The 14,442-nt window shown below is 37.2% G+C and overlaps 1 protein-coding gene across 1 annotated transcript in view; it reads right to left on the minus strand.

Moving 5' to 3' along the window:
* Nucleotides 1–14,442, minus strand: part of PIEZO2 (piezo type mechanosensitive ion channel component 2) — a 308,441-nt gene that overhangs the window by 241,227 nt on the left and 52,772 nt on the right. The gene's annotated exons all lie outside the window — the stretch shown is intronic.

The following is a 14,442-nucleotide window of genomic DNA, read 5'->3' on the forward strand; positions in this document are numbered from 1 at the left end:
CAAACAAACCAAACTCCAAGAGCAGATGATTTTAAAATAAGATTTCTTTCCAAAAACTGCTTTTCCCCACTCATCCCAACACTTCAATATGCATTAGGACCAGTCAAATGAAGCCAAAAGGGGCAGTATGCCCCATTCAAACAAAACTGCTTTAGTGTTAGCAGTATCCAACATAAACTTGGTGACTTTGCACAACATTCTTCTACAAAATAAACTCGAGCCATTTGCCAGCAATAACCTATATATTGATGTGGTATTAACAGAAATTTGGAGGCTTCAGCTGGGAGACAAACTGTCAACCAACCACTAATTGGTTTTTATGACGTGACTCATAGTTTAGTAATTTCCCAGAATTTAATCACAGGGCACCCAGAAAGATCAATTAAAGAACAGGCTCAGAATTTGTTAAAGCCCTGTGTGAGACATGGGAAGGCAATGACCTCAGCAGCTTTGCCACAGAATTTTATGAATGAACAAAGAAAGGATTTTAAAGGTAAGTTAAACTAATCTTGTGTTTCCTTGCAGACCCTTTCATTGTTTTTCCAAAGGACTGAGTTTTTAAATGAAGTAAAAATTAAACGACTGTGTGTTGTAGCTACTGTTTATATTACAACTTAATTTATGTGACCATTACATGTGTGACTTGAATTGCTCCATTATTTTTGGCTAAATTTTCTTTTATATCTCAATAAAAGGGGGGGGACGACGGAATCAGAGCAGGGGTAAATTCCTTTGGATTCTTGTAAAAGCATCACATCATTTTATCAGAATGAATAGTGCAGAATTCCTCTTTTTAAAAAAAATCAAAACTTTAAGCACAAAGAAGGATAAAATTATATTTTGGGCATAAAATCCTATTATATCCCTTGTCTCCAATCATTTTCAAGTTTTTTTCAACTTAACACAATGAAATCTGGAAGTGTTATCTCCCTTCCTGCTTTCCACAATGATCTTTTTCAAAAAGTGAATGAAAATCAAAATAAAATGTTGACATTTTTTCTCAGTTCTGAAAATGTTTTATACAAACTAACCTAAACTGATCAGTTTTACTCATTAACGTTGTTTTTTGTGCCAATTTATAGAACATAATCCAGACAAATACTGCACAACTGTGATGAAAACTTCATTCCCTGTCTTTCTGGCTTTTGTTCTGCTCAGAAGAGGAGGTGTAACTTATTTTCCTGGCCAAGTTAAGTGAAACAAGGTTATAATCAACTGGTCTGAAAAAGTGTGGATTTTTGAGGATCTACTAAGCCCTGTTATGATTATTTAAAATATTATTTAAATAAGAAAACCACTAAAAGTATCTCTTTGGTTTTCCTTACAATAACAATCAACACCAAACTGACTCGTGCTTGTTACATGCTAGAACAAGGCAAAAAAGAAGAATAAAAGCAGCAGCTTTGGATGCATACATGCTCTCTAAAAAAGCTCAAGGACATTCAAGCTGGTAGTTAGCACCTAAATGAAAATTCTTCTTCATTTCTTCAAACCAAAATTCATCCGTTGAATAGATACATATTCAGATTTACTGTCTTTGTAGCAAATTTTATGATGATAAATACTTTTGGGGGCAAGATGGAAAGGCAGGGCATGGGAGAGTGGATTGGGAAGAGACTACACATCTATGAAGCTATTGCGACTATTCCACATGATTCGCAAGCCCATGGCATGACGCTGCCATATAACTCAACATGAAAAAACCTTCAGCATCTTGAAATTCTGATACTTCCTTGGACAAGTGCAGCGACTACTCGGCTGCCAGGAGGGCATCGTGTACTGGAGCAGCTCCATTTCATAAGGATAGTAAAATATTTAGGGAGAGGGATTTAGGGAAGAGGAGGGATAGCAAAAAGCCGCCACTAGCTGAGCGCACTTGGGATACAGGAGAACTAGATTGAGGTCTCTGCTCTGAATTAGAACAGGATGTTAACAAATCTGTTTGTGGGGGCGATGCATTTAAGGTTCCCCATTTCATCCGGAGGCAGAACAGAAACATTTGAGTAATGAGAAACTGCACACCTAGCTCTGCATCTGCACCAACAGCTTCATTTTCAAGAGTTCACAGCTCCCCCTAAATCACATTAAAACCAGAGCTTAAATGTTAATTATGGAGCATGTGCATATTAATTTTCTGCTTTCTTCTCTCTGTAAGTAATGGGAATGCTTTTAAATGCCTTTTGTTTGGTTTCTTACGGGCTTACTTGGTTTCTTAATATATTACAGGGCACTTCCTGCGCTGCTTACAGAAGCATATTTCCCACTGCTAGTGGGAGTTTTCCCTAAGTAAGGTCAGCAGATTCGGTCCCAAGGGAGGGAACCGATCTTCAGGCTTTGCTACCCTGAAGATCAAGCAGAAAGCAAAACAGATATAATTTTTATTTAAAATTCGCTACTATATTGTATCCTCCTCAGTCACATCATCCAACACAAACAACTAGGAAACGTTCTGCTGCAATAATCCTTTCAATTAAGGCTCCCATTACAGTGAAACAGCTGCTCACTACAATATATCTTTGTCATGGAACTATTTATTTCCCAGAAAACATTTCTTTAGTTGTTAAGACAGATGCAATAAACCAGATCCATGGAAGTAGCAGAAATCAAAGCAGCAAACAAAATCTGACCAGCTAAACATCCTTGCACTGAAAAAATGGTGCTTGCTGTGAAGGCACAATTTATTCTTCTGTGATGACAAAAAAAGCCCACTCAATTTAAAGCATGTCAGGTGTCTCTCTCAACATAATGTCAATGGGCTACAACTGAAATAGCAGCCCGAGCCCTCACATGTACATCATTAAAAAGAAAACACTCCAAAACCTTCAGTCCTCCCGCTGATCAGCAGTGTTCACATGGGCCTTAAAAGCCTTTTGGAATGCCACCATGCTAAATATTTGATCGACAACCTCTTGCTAATGACAGAGTCAGGTGCTGAAGATGAATGAATCAGCACCTTGTTACTGCCTCCCGTTCCACACGTACATGCTCAAACCCCCCGATCCTCAGCAGCCTGCTGAATGCTGTTTATTTATTTTACTAACAAGTCCAACTCACATTAACTGTCACTGGAATATAAACAGTAGTGACAAAAAGCATCATCATGAATAATTTAATCCAAGCCTTTTGAGTGCTTGAAAATGAGCAGTTTTCTTGCTGTAAACTCAGTCTCTGTGATTTCAACTCCAGGCAGCTTGTCTGCGTTTCAGACAATGGTGACAGCAGGAGGTAGGGACATTCCTCTTCCACCTGCATGTTGCCAGTGATCTGAAATGACACAAAATGTGTTTTATATTCATCCTACTCTTTTATTTTCCAAATCTAGACATAATCCTCTAAGAGAAGTCCTCCTTTAGCATAAATGAACTTCTGACTCTCGAGCTCTTGAACACAGTACTGATGACCACAGTAATACTCCAAAGTCTTCCAACACTGTCCATCATCTTAGCCAAATCACCAGAAAGTTTCAAGCCTGGAACTGTTAATTGGGCCTAATGTAACATAACCCACTAACCCTCCCCAAACCACTCGACACACAGACAGGCAAACTCTGCAAACCATCTGACCATCAGCATTTATATACAGGTTTGCTGGAGACACCGAGCAAATGATTTGGGTAACAAAGGTCCAGAGGAATACGTTGAATTACCAGTTCTACTTCCCAACTTCACAGGTGACCAAAGGATATATCCTGGTTCATAAAAGGACCATATTCCACTTTAAAATGAGCTGTGTTTTTATGCTCACTGTTTTTATTAGAAGCTGATACCTAGGAAACTCATAATCTACAACCCACCATGTATACAGAGTCTCTAGATGGTGTGCCTTCATCCTCATTTAACCCAGAAAGCATTTTTCCTTCTCAAATATACCCCAACCCAAATCCAAACCAACAATTTCCCCTCACAGACTGGAAAAGCAGAGAAGTTATTTTAAGATATGAGATATGCTATTTCTTTTTCACTCTTTTACATTAACATCTCTTGTACACTGACATCTTTTATGTTTCGGTTGCCACACAGACCTCGGCACTTATTCTGAACTCACCTTGTCAAAACATTTTTTCAGTTGTTTAGCACAACTCAGTTTTATAAAAGTCATTTTCATTTCTTCTCTTTTTTCCATTTGCTTCAAGATATTTATTTATTCTTCTCTTCCAATGTATTACAAAATTTGGCAAATTGGACAAGATCATTTCCCCCTTATTTTTCAGCATTAGAGCTAATATTTCCATTCTTCAATCTAGGGTATCACACTTGCTTTCAGGAGGGAGATTATCAGCCTTCAAAACTTAAGCATGTAAACTCCTTGGGTCTTACATGTCCCTCACGTGCACCGCTTTTCCTTTTTCCAACCTCCTTCCCAGCTTTTGCCTTTGTCTCTGTGTTTAACAGTACTTCCCTTATTAAATAGGAGTGTGCTTCAGTATTGAAAGTTTTGGTCATAACTAGACAATATCTAATTCCTACTTCATCACCACTGTATGTACCAACCATGCCTTATTTTATATTCATACGGCTAAACAGTTTTATTCCTTGTTTCAGTTTCCTTTGCAGAGTTTAACTCAGCTTGACTTCTGGCAAATTTTATTTCATCCGAACACTTCTTGACCTCTAAGACAGTTTCTTTACAAATTATTCCCCCTTTACTCATTCCTTGCAATCTCTGTGTTTATTCTTCATGTTCTTCATGGGAGTGGTTGGTCAGCAAGTTAGGTCTGGAGTTCACCCCTAAAAGCCACCAGTACTTAAGATGGGAGTTCCAGAAAGGTTGCTGCATTTTTAACTAGAAAATGTCACCACATTCAAATGCTTGAGCTCTTCAGTCACTATCTAGTTTCCCTAAACTGACTTTGCACTTGAGGTTAAGAAAACCTTAAAGATGTTTTTTGTTAACTTTGGATCATAATAACAGTGATGACCAACTCTCTCTGACGTCCTTAGTCCCTCCAAAACCAATTTTAAAATAACACTGATTCTTCACAAGTCAATAATTGTTTGAGAAGTTGTTTGCATTAGGGAAAGATTTGGCTGTATGGTTATTGGAATCATTCATCCTCTAATTTATAGCATCCCATAAGAATTCCATGTTGATTTTTCTCCTCTAGTATTATCTGAATCCAGCCAGATCTTATCAAACTCTTACCTTCTTCCTGTAACATAGTTCTGACTTCTAAAAGACTCTACCACAGATGTAGATTCAACAATGTCCCTCCTCTCTACAGTCAGCTTCTTGATTTCCAGACCTAAGAAGCTATACCACTGCAATCATTTTTATTCCTGTTTTATTTCTATATAGCACAGCTTTTCACAGAGCCTGATGAAGACATCTCAGCAGAATGGGCACAAGGCAACTTTGCTACCCTAAGGGATGGTTCACTCCCTCACTGGGGAGGAGGGGGCAGGAGAAAGGGACAAGACTTACAACCAACAAACAACTTCCATTACAAATTTTTGCCACCAAGACTCCTCTGCATTCAGAGCTGTATTTCAAACACGTGGATTCTAGCTGATATGTACACAAATAGTGCACATAAAACTATGCCAATGAACAACAACAACAAAAAAGTATACATCCCTGCTTTCAAAACCAACACAGAACTGTGAGACTTTTCTCCCAAGTAACAAGTGATAGGACAAGAGGAAATGGCCTCAAGTTGTGCCAGGGGAGGTTTAGATTGGACATTAGGAAAAACTTCTTCCCAGAAGGGGCTGCCAGGCATTGGAACAGGCTGCCCAGGGAAGCAGAGGAGTCACCATCCCTGGAGGGGTTTAAAAGACGTAGAGATAAGGCTCTTAGGGACATGGTTTAGTGCCAGAGTTAGGTTAACAGTGGACTTTATGAACTTGAGGGTCTTTTCCAAAAAAAATGATTTTATGATTTTTCAATCATTTACATGTGCAACACTTAAAAAAAAAAAGCTTTAAGACAAAGAGGAGAAAACAAATTCTTGAAGTCTGGCTTTCCTGGCATACTCAGCATCATTCTCTTTCCATCAAAATGTGTGGGTTGACTAAGCAGTATTAGGACTGCAGGACTACGTGACGCAAATTCCATCCTAAGGTGCTTCCAGCCTAAGGTGCTTCTGTTCTCATATGATTTTGTCAAATTCATTTTTATAATTTCATTATTTAATTCAAACTAAAAACATGCCACAAGGTCATTCCGAGTTTAAAATCCTTTCATATACACTGTAAGCCCACATCAGATCCTGAACTTGAGAAAGTGTGCACATTCAAGGACCATACCCTTATCAGTGACCAACAATACAGCTGCGTCTACAGCACACTTTCTGCCCTTGTCTTGCTCTAACTCATGGCAGAAATATCTCCCCAGGTTTTAGTAATGTTTGTTGGGAGGACTGCAAGCTTATAGCAAACTTTCTTAATTTACCATGTTGTTTCTAGATTAGATTCCCATTTCTGCACTTTCACCTTTCAAATATAACAATAATAAGAGTTTCATTTTGCGCATAATTCCTGGAAAGGAAGAAAATCTACTAATTTTCCATAATTTTAACAAAGAAGAACACAAAGGACAGGCTAGGAAAGTAACCTTCATAAGCTGTATAAAGCCAAATTTATATTATCTAGGTGTTGCACATGGCTTAATGAAGTGGAAATTAATTTAAAAAAAAAAAAAATGTTTTCAGAGTTGCCACCATAAACAAAAAAATCTGAGAAGTCTTATCTGTGCCTCTGAATTACTTCTCCATTAAATAAATTTTCATTTACCTATAACTTAGGGTGAAAAGGGAGCTTTGTTTTGTCTCTAGGTCTTTATTCACTGCTAGAGTTAAATTAAACAATGTTAATTAAACAATGACATATTTAGCCTGAAGGTGACTATCACCAGGGCAGGGGATAGGCTTGGGATCAACTTGAAATATTAACATAACCAGAGAAATTGCTTCCAGATTAACCTAAAATCATTTTTTCTTCTACAACAAAAGGTATTCAATACCGAAAGAGAAATATTGCTTTATAATAATTTAAATAACACAAAACTAATGCATTGTAGTTTTACAATGAGAAGAGTTTGCTGAATTTAAACCTGTGATAGTGTCAGCCTCCTTTAAAATGGCTTTTTTTCCATTTAATTTAGTATTTCTATAACCCTCAAAAAACAATCACACCAGTCTAATGAAAAACAACTTGTTTCAAAGCCCTCTGAAGAATTTTTGCACTCTGCCCTTCTCTTCGTTTGAATCTTTCCAAAGACCCACAGTCATTGATAACCACACAAAAAATCCCATATCAATTATGTAATTGAAAGTAAAAATAAATTTGTAGTTCTCTTCTCCTCCTGGCTTCTGCATTCACTGCCACTACTCTGTTGGCTTTGCTTTGTGTGCAGGGTTTCTATCAACATGCTGCTGAACTTCTGCCATACCCAGGTCCAAAAGCATTGCCAGCACTCATATGATAAAGAGGTGACACATCATCATATCAACCACTTAATGAGACTCCTTGCTTACAATTTCTTGTGTGGATGCGAAAAATGTAAAACAGCCCAGGATCTGGACTCGACCATCTCAGAGTGGAATATCCCATTTGGGAACTGCATTGCAAGGCAGTGAGAAAGGCACAGGTATTATTCATCATATGCAACAACATGAGATAGAAGATTTCTGTACCCCACATTGACAGTGCAATGCTTCTTATGAGTTCACTTTCACTTAGTTGGAGAGGCTTCTAATTCAGTTCATAAGAAAATGTTTTGATAATAAATACTGAGAAAGCAGTCAGTATCATTAACAGAAATGTTCACTGGCTCATAAGCAAGAGGATTTCTGAAGCTGGTTAACATAAGCGTATCTCTTCTTTTTCACCCATTCATTGCTAAAACTCCCATTAATAAGTACTTTAGGATTTGACTGACAGATTATAAATAACATGCTCCATTGTTCACCCCTAAGAGAATATTTATAATGTTGGAAGTGGAGAAACCTAACTGAGGTGCAGTATTGTGAGCCAAAGGATGTCTATGTAGCAGCCTGGCATGCCTCCGTAGGAAAATACATGCCCAGTCCAGTAGAAATCCCATTTTTAATTGCTGAAAAGCATTTTCTGACTTATAAGTAAATCTTCATACTAGTTGTACAAATCAACTCAGTAGTTCCAAAGACATCCTAAAGAGTTTTCTCACCCGCTTTAATCAGCATCTCTGTTACTGCCCAGAGTATTTCCTACCGAGCACTTAAGGATAACAGGTAATAAATCATTTTCCAAAAAAAAAAAAAAAAAAAAAAAAAAAAAAAAAAAAAAAAAGGAACAAATCATCTTTGCAGTTACGCAGGCAAAAGGTGGATGAAACCCATCTCGAAAGTATACAAACATATAGTAAATCTAAAGAGAAAAGGTCAAAACTCAAGTTATACCACCCCAAAAAATGAAGACTTTTTATTGAAATATGGTTTATGTTTTAAACATTTTTTTTAAAATACACCCCTTCCCAGCCTAGAAAATCCATACATTTTAATTTATAACAAGATTAGAACATGACTAGGTCTGTAGCCTCTCAATGTCCATTCTGGCAGACATGACAGAAAACTCTTCTGAAGAATGGAAGTGCAGCATCAATACTATTAAAAATCCAGTAAACAGCCACAGCTTTTACCCCTTGCAGGGGTGAGCAGGGTTCCAATCATACACCTCAGATGCACAAAATGGGTACCTCTATTTTGGCTGGACTTTCAGATGGTGAAAATAGGTGGGCTGTTATCCCCTATTTAGAGTAGTCCAACTGCAATGCTCCAGAAATAATATACTAATAGTAAGTGATATAACTGTTATGAGATTGAAGTAAAAACAGTCATGAAGTCCAACTGCTTGAACTAAAAACAAGTCCTTAGACTTGTAAGAAGCAGTAACAGACTTGTAAGCTGAAGATGAACATTCAAATGAATTTCTCTTCAAAGCTGGCAACAAAAACTATGTGAACAAGTATTTCCAAAATCAAAGTCTGTATTTTCAAAACACAAACTAATTCTTTGTATATATAATTTAAGAAAACCAGAACGTCTGAAAGCACCCACATTAGCTATATGATTTGTATTTTCCATCAAATTCTTTTAATAACACTGCTGTGAAAATTATTGGAACTGGCTTAAAAGGAAAAGAAAAAAGTTTAAGATTTTTTTTCACATTCTTGATAAAGAGAAAGACATGTAAGATTGCAAACATCACAATTCCATAGTAGCAGACATGAAAGACTGTTAGTGAACACATCAGGATGTTATATTATTTAAATGTTTCATTCTTTGCAGCTTAAGTATGACATTTGCCATCCACAGGACATGAATTTTAACAGGACTAATGAGGGAGAGGAATTTTGTTAAACCTTTTTTTTAAACATGTATCTCTAAATCAGCAATTTGTTTTGCTTGGGGTTTTTGTTATTTTCAAGTGATTTCTTCATGTACACTTTGGGCAGCAGTTCATTCGCAAGCAATGTTCAGAAAATCCTGAAAAGCTAAAACTGAAGCTCTTTCAGAGCCGAACACTCAGTAATATAGAAAGTACGTTTTTTTTAATACAAACCACTCAACCATGAAGTTTCAGTGTAAGAATTTACAATTAAGAGGTTAACAATCTTTTTCTGGTTCATGAATATCACATGACAATATTCACTTAAGCTCCTTATTTTGTTCAGAAGTCTTAATACCATCCAATGTAGATGAGGTCTAAAATTATGCATCTAATTCAAGATTTTTTGACTCATTGGAGGTCTAAATGGTCAACTCAGAGCGCTATCATGATAACCCAACTTCTATTCAGTAACTATATAGGTTTACGCAATTCATAATTTGAATATTTAAGCTAGATGTCTAAAGTCAGATGTCCAAAGTTAGCATGAAACTCCAGAAAATTAGTGCAGCTGAGTGTAAAAAGATTGCTAACAAACAGATGCATTATATTATACAGCTCATGAGTATATATAGGAGCACTGTTCACATAAGGAAATCAAAATAATGTTTGTATAAATTTCTTTGCCATATTCATTTGGATCAATACTCCCCTGAAACCTCTTCAGCTATATTTAGTGATCCAAATTTGTCACTGCAACTCTGCTGCATGTTGCAATTATGTGCAGATTATTCCAAATCACAAGCCCTTTCATATCTGCAAAACAAATGCCACTGTTCCCTTTCTTTACTGTGGTTTCAGTCACGCTCAAAATAATGCTTAATTAACAATTATTATGATTTGGATAGGCTTCATCAGTTTATCAATCTATGCATTTTTAAAACATCATTTGTACTGATCTGAGTACTATGCCAAGTTCATTTTTTCAATACAGAAGAGGTACAAGTTTTTGCATGCCGAGCAGTACCTTAGTTCAGAAGCAATCCCATTAGTTTTTGCCATTAATACAAGCAGAGTCAGCAAAATCTAGCATATATGTCAAATTAAGTTATTCCAGCCCACTCGCTCTTGTTTTTATTTACATGGTGACTGGCTACAGAGTCCTATTAATCAGAAACTCTGAAATCAAATAAAGGAAAGTTAACAAAACTAACTAAATGCAAACTCAGGTCTGTTACAGACCAAAAAAACCCCACACAACAACAATACCACATAAAACAGTTATTTAGTACTGCTAAATGAGCCATTGGCTCAACACAGGGCAAATGTATGTAGCCATGCTTTATTATTTCTTTATTAACAGCATGTACAAACCTTTATTAAGGATAAGGTTAAGGATAAGGATAAGGACCTAATTACAGTAGACATTAGGCACAAAGAAAAAAGATCACTAATACACAATCTCACAATCAAAGACGTTACAAACTAGGCTATTGCACAGCTTACTGCCTGGTTGTCATCTCCAGAGAACTAGGTAACCAATCAGTTGCTGATTCTAAAGATAAATCATATGTAAAATCACTGCCAAAAATCACACAGCTTTAAAACACATGCAAAGAGGTATCTGCCTCAAAAGCAGTTCCCATCAACAACCCTTAAAAAATTGTCTCATCATTTTAAACTACTCCTGTAGACAAGAAATGCTATTGGCAATTACTTTTTTCTTCCACAGTTGTTTCATGAAGAGTAGCAAGTTTTGCTGCTTAGTCAGTTTTGTCACCACTGATTTCAATAATAGACAGAGCTGAACAAGAAAGTTAACCAAGCACATTTGCAGCTGCACATAAACGCTCACAAATATATTTTCCCTTATTCAGTCAGCTTTATAGAAAATGAAGTAATATTTCTGCAAAGATACATTCAGATAAATCTTAAATAACTCAGCATTTCAGCTCTAACTGAAGGAGATGTCTCCTATACTTCAAAAGATGTAGGTATTTTCAACTGACAGGTAGTATCTTAAAATAAATATACTGACCATATGCAGAAACAGGAGACTGCGTCTTATCTCCATGATTAAGAACTAATTTTACTTTATCATAGTAATTCTGTTTGTAAAGAGGATTAAATATTTAAGAGGGAAAAAAAAAATAAAAGGAAAAAAATACTCATTAATCTTTAGACACCACCTGAACTATTTCAGTGAGTATAATATCTTTTCCCCAGCATTTCTAACCTTTTACTAATTCACAGAATCACAGAATGTTAGGGATTGGAAGGGATCTCAACAGATCACCTAGTCCAATCCTTCTGCCAGAGCAGGAACATCTAGATGAGGTTACACAGGAATGTGTCCAGGCAGGTTTTGAATGTCTCCAGAGTAGGAGACTCCACAACCCCCATGGGCAGCCTGTTCCAGTGCTCTGTTACCCTTACTGAGAAGAAGTTTCTTCTCAAATTTAAGTGGAACTTCTTGTGTTCCAGTTTGAACCTATTACCCCTTGTCCTACCGCTGGCTGTCACCGAGAAGAGCCTGGCTCTATTCTCGTGACACACATCCTTTATATATTTGTAAACATTAATAAAGTCACCCCTCAATCTCCTCCAAACTAAAGAGCCCCAGCTCCCTCAGCCTTTCCTCAAAAGGGAGATGCTCCACTCCCTTAATCGTCTTTGTTGTCCTGTGCTGGACTCTCTCCAGCAGTTCCCTGTCCTTCTGGAACTGAGGGGCCCATCGCCTGGAAGACCCTTGAGCTTGGTGGAGAGAAGTTGTATAAGCTCAGTAACTGGAAAGTGCAAGGTGATAAACTGGGAAAATAGATGCAAGAGATAGGAATGTTGGTCTGAGTTTGTGACCTGGGAGTTGAATGAGCCAGAGGGAGACAAGGAAGGAAAAGCTTAGTAGTAGGAAAACAGAAAACTCAAAAGAATAAAAAGACTTAACTAAGGGAAGCAAGATTTCAGGAAAAATGATGACTTGAATAAAACGGAAGACTCAAAAATACTACTTAAGTAACAAAAGTGAAAACAAACAAACAAACAAAAAGTAAAATATACAGCCACGTAGTGGGGTTTGCTGTGTAGGGGGTTGGTTTGTTTGTTTTTAATAAACTTTTAAAATTTAACTTTCAACTCTTTGATTTACTGGTGGATTGTCTGGTTGTAGCTATAATAATTCTAGATTTCCCCTTTCTTTCCCATCCTCTGGACATGAAAAAAAAAAATCCCTCAACACTTTCCAGAGAGATACACTTACGCATATACACAGGCAATCAAAAATACGACAGGACAGCGGGTCAAAATTATTGCAGTCAGAAATATTGAATTTATATAAGAAATCAATTATCACGAATACATCATAATATGAAATACAGGAGATATGACACACACAGTAGGGCAAAACTATTCAAAGTCCTAAGAAAGCGTTTTCCTCTGAAGAAAGATTGCTGCCATCAGTGATGCAAACTAGATGATTTATTGTCTATCAAATCACACAGGAATTAGTCTTAAACAAACAGACCTTCTTAGACTATAAACGAAGAGAATCCAGATATCTCTCTGCTGTTGCTCTTGGCATCTAGAAAATCACTCTGTTTATCCTGTCAATCACTTCTCTTGGCACAAAAAAGTCAGTAAAACACACAAAACCAACAGGGTAATTGCGCATTATCTGAGAACCTGCATCCAAATTCCCCAATGAGCGCTTCCCCCTCAGCTGCCACCTTCTGCACTTCTAAGACAAACTAACTCACAGCTGGGCATCTACTGATGTTCTATTCTCACACTGTCCTCATAATTACCCCTGTAAAAAAGACTGACAGCCTTACCTAGAGTGGGATTTCCTACATTTTATGCTTACTTTATTTATTTTTCAGCTCTGTTTTTGCTGGCTCCACAGTCAACATAAACTAAGCCCACCCAATGGGTATGGATCCCCGCCAAAAGACAATGTGTGAGGTTCTTAGATTGACTGCTAGAAACTGGGTGAATAATGGTGTGGAGAACTAGAAGAGCGTGAAGAGACATGATATAATTGTAGGAATTAAGTCATGAAATACTAATGCTAATCAGACCTTTTCCACTTCTGTACTGTAGTACTTTGGCATCTTCACCAAGGAGTGAGATACTTGAACTCTTTAGCTAACAGACCAGATCTCAAAAGCACCCTAATTCTCACCTGACTCCTTGCCTTGTTCCTTAGTTCTATCAAGATAACTCAATTGCAATTCACAAAGACTCCAAATCTAGCATAATTCAAATCTATCTCACTCTGAGCAATTTTTGGAAATCTGACTTTGCTCTATTTGTAACTCATATCCCATTTGTGAGTAACATTTGGCGATACTACTACCCCTGTGCAATCCTTTGCACTTCTTTTCCTTTAGCTTAGGTGTCAAGACTCTGTAGCACCGTGGGTATCTCTGTCAATTGATACTACTATAATCACACCAAATAATCATAAAGAAAAACCAAAAAAGAATGTAAAATGGACTAATTCAATGCAGATTCTCTTTTAAATGAATCTAGCCTGTGAAATGCACTGTGGCAGGATACAATTTTGGTAATCTGTCATAATTAGGATAGGTCAGGATATGGTTTCCATGACACAACTGTAACTCTGCTTTGCTTTTCCCTGCTAGAACCTGGAGCAGCAAGTTCTCTTCCTTACACAGCTTCCCCTATACACATAGTGGGTGAAAATCTGCATTAACAGAAATCATATGCACAAACAGATGAAACAAGAGGGCTTTCTTTAGTTTTCTTTAGTTTTGCCTCCTTCCCTCCTCAAATTAGTCGTTAATGGAAAACACTCGTAAAAACTGGTACAACCGAAGTTGTACTTCCACTTGTAAAACCTGATCGGTACTGTCACCATGTGCCATGCAGTGATGAACAGTTTGTCAGTTCTGAAACTCCTGCTTCCTCTCTCCATCTTCCCAGTAGAGAGAAAAAAGACTGACAGCATGAGGGGTCCCTCTAAACCAGAACCTGAGGCTCTCCAAGAACTCTCCTCAGAGAATTCAAGAAAAGTCTCATGTATTTCTTTTCTCAGGGGAAGTGGCCCAATGGCCATGATTACAGGCAGGACACAGAAATGGATGTTTAGAAGGAAACCTGTCTATAAAACATTTGAAAC

This window comes from Streptopelia decaocto (genome assembly GCF_964273445.1).
Source record: "Streptopelia decaocto genome assembly, chromosome: 2".
In the NCBI taxonomy this organism is placed as follows: domain Eukaryota; kingdom Metazoa; phylum Chordata; class Aves; order Columbiformes; family Columbidae; genus Streptopelia; species Streptopelia decaocto.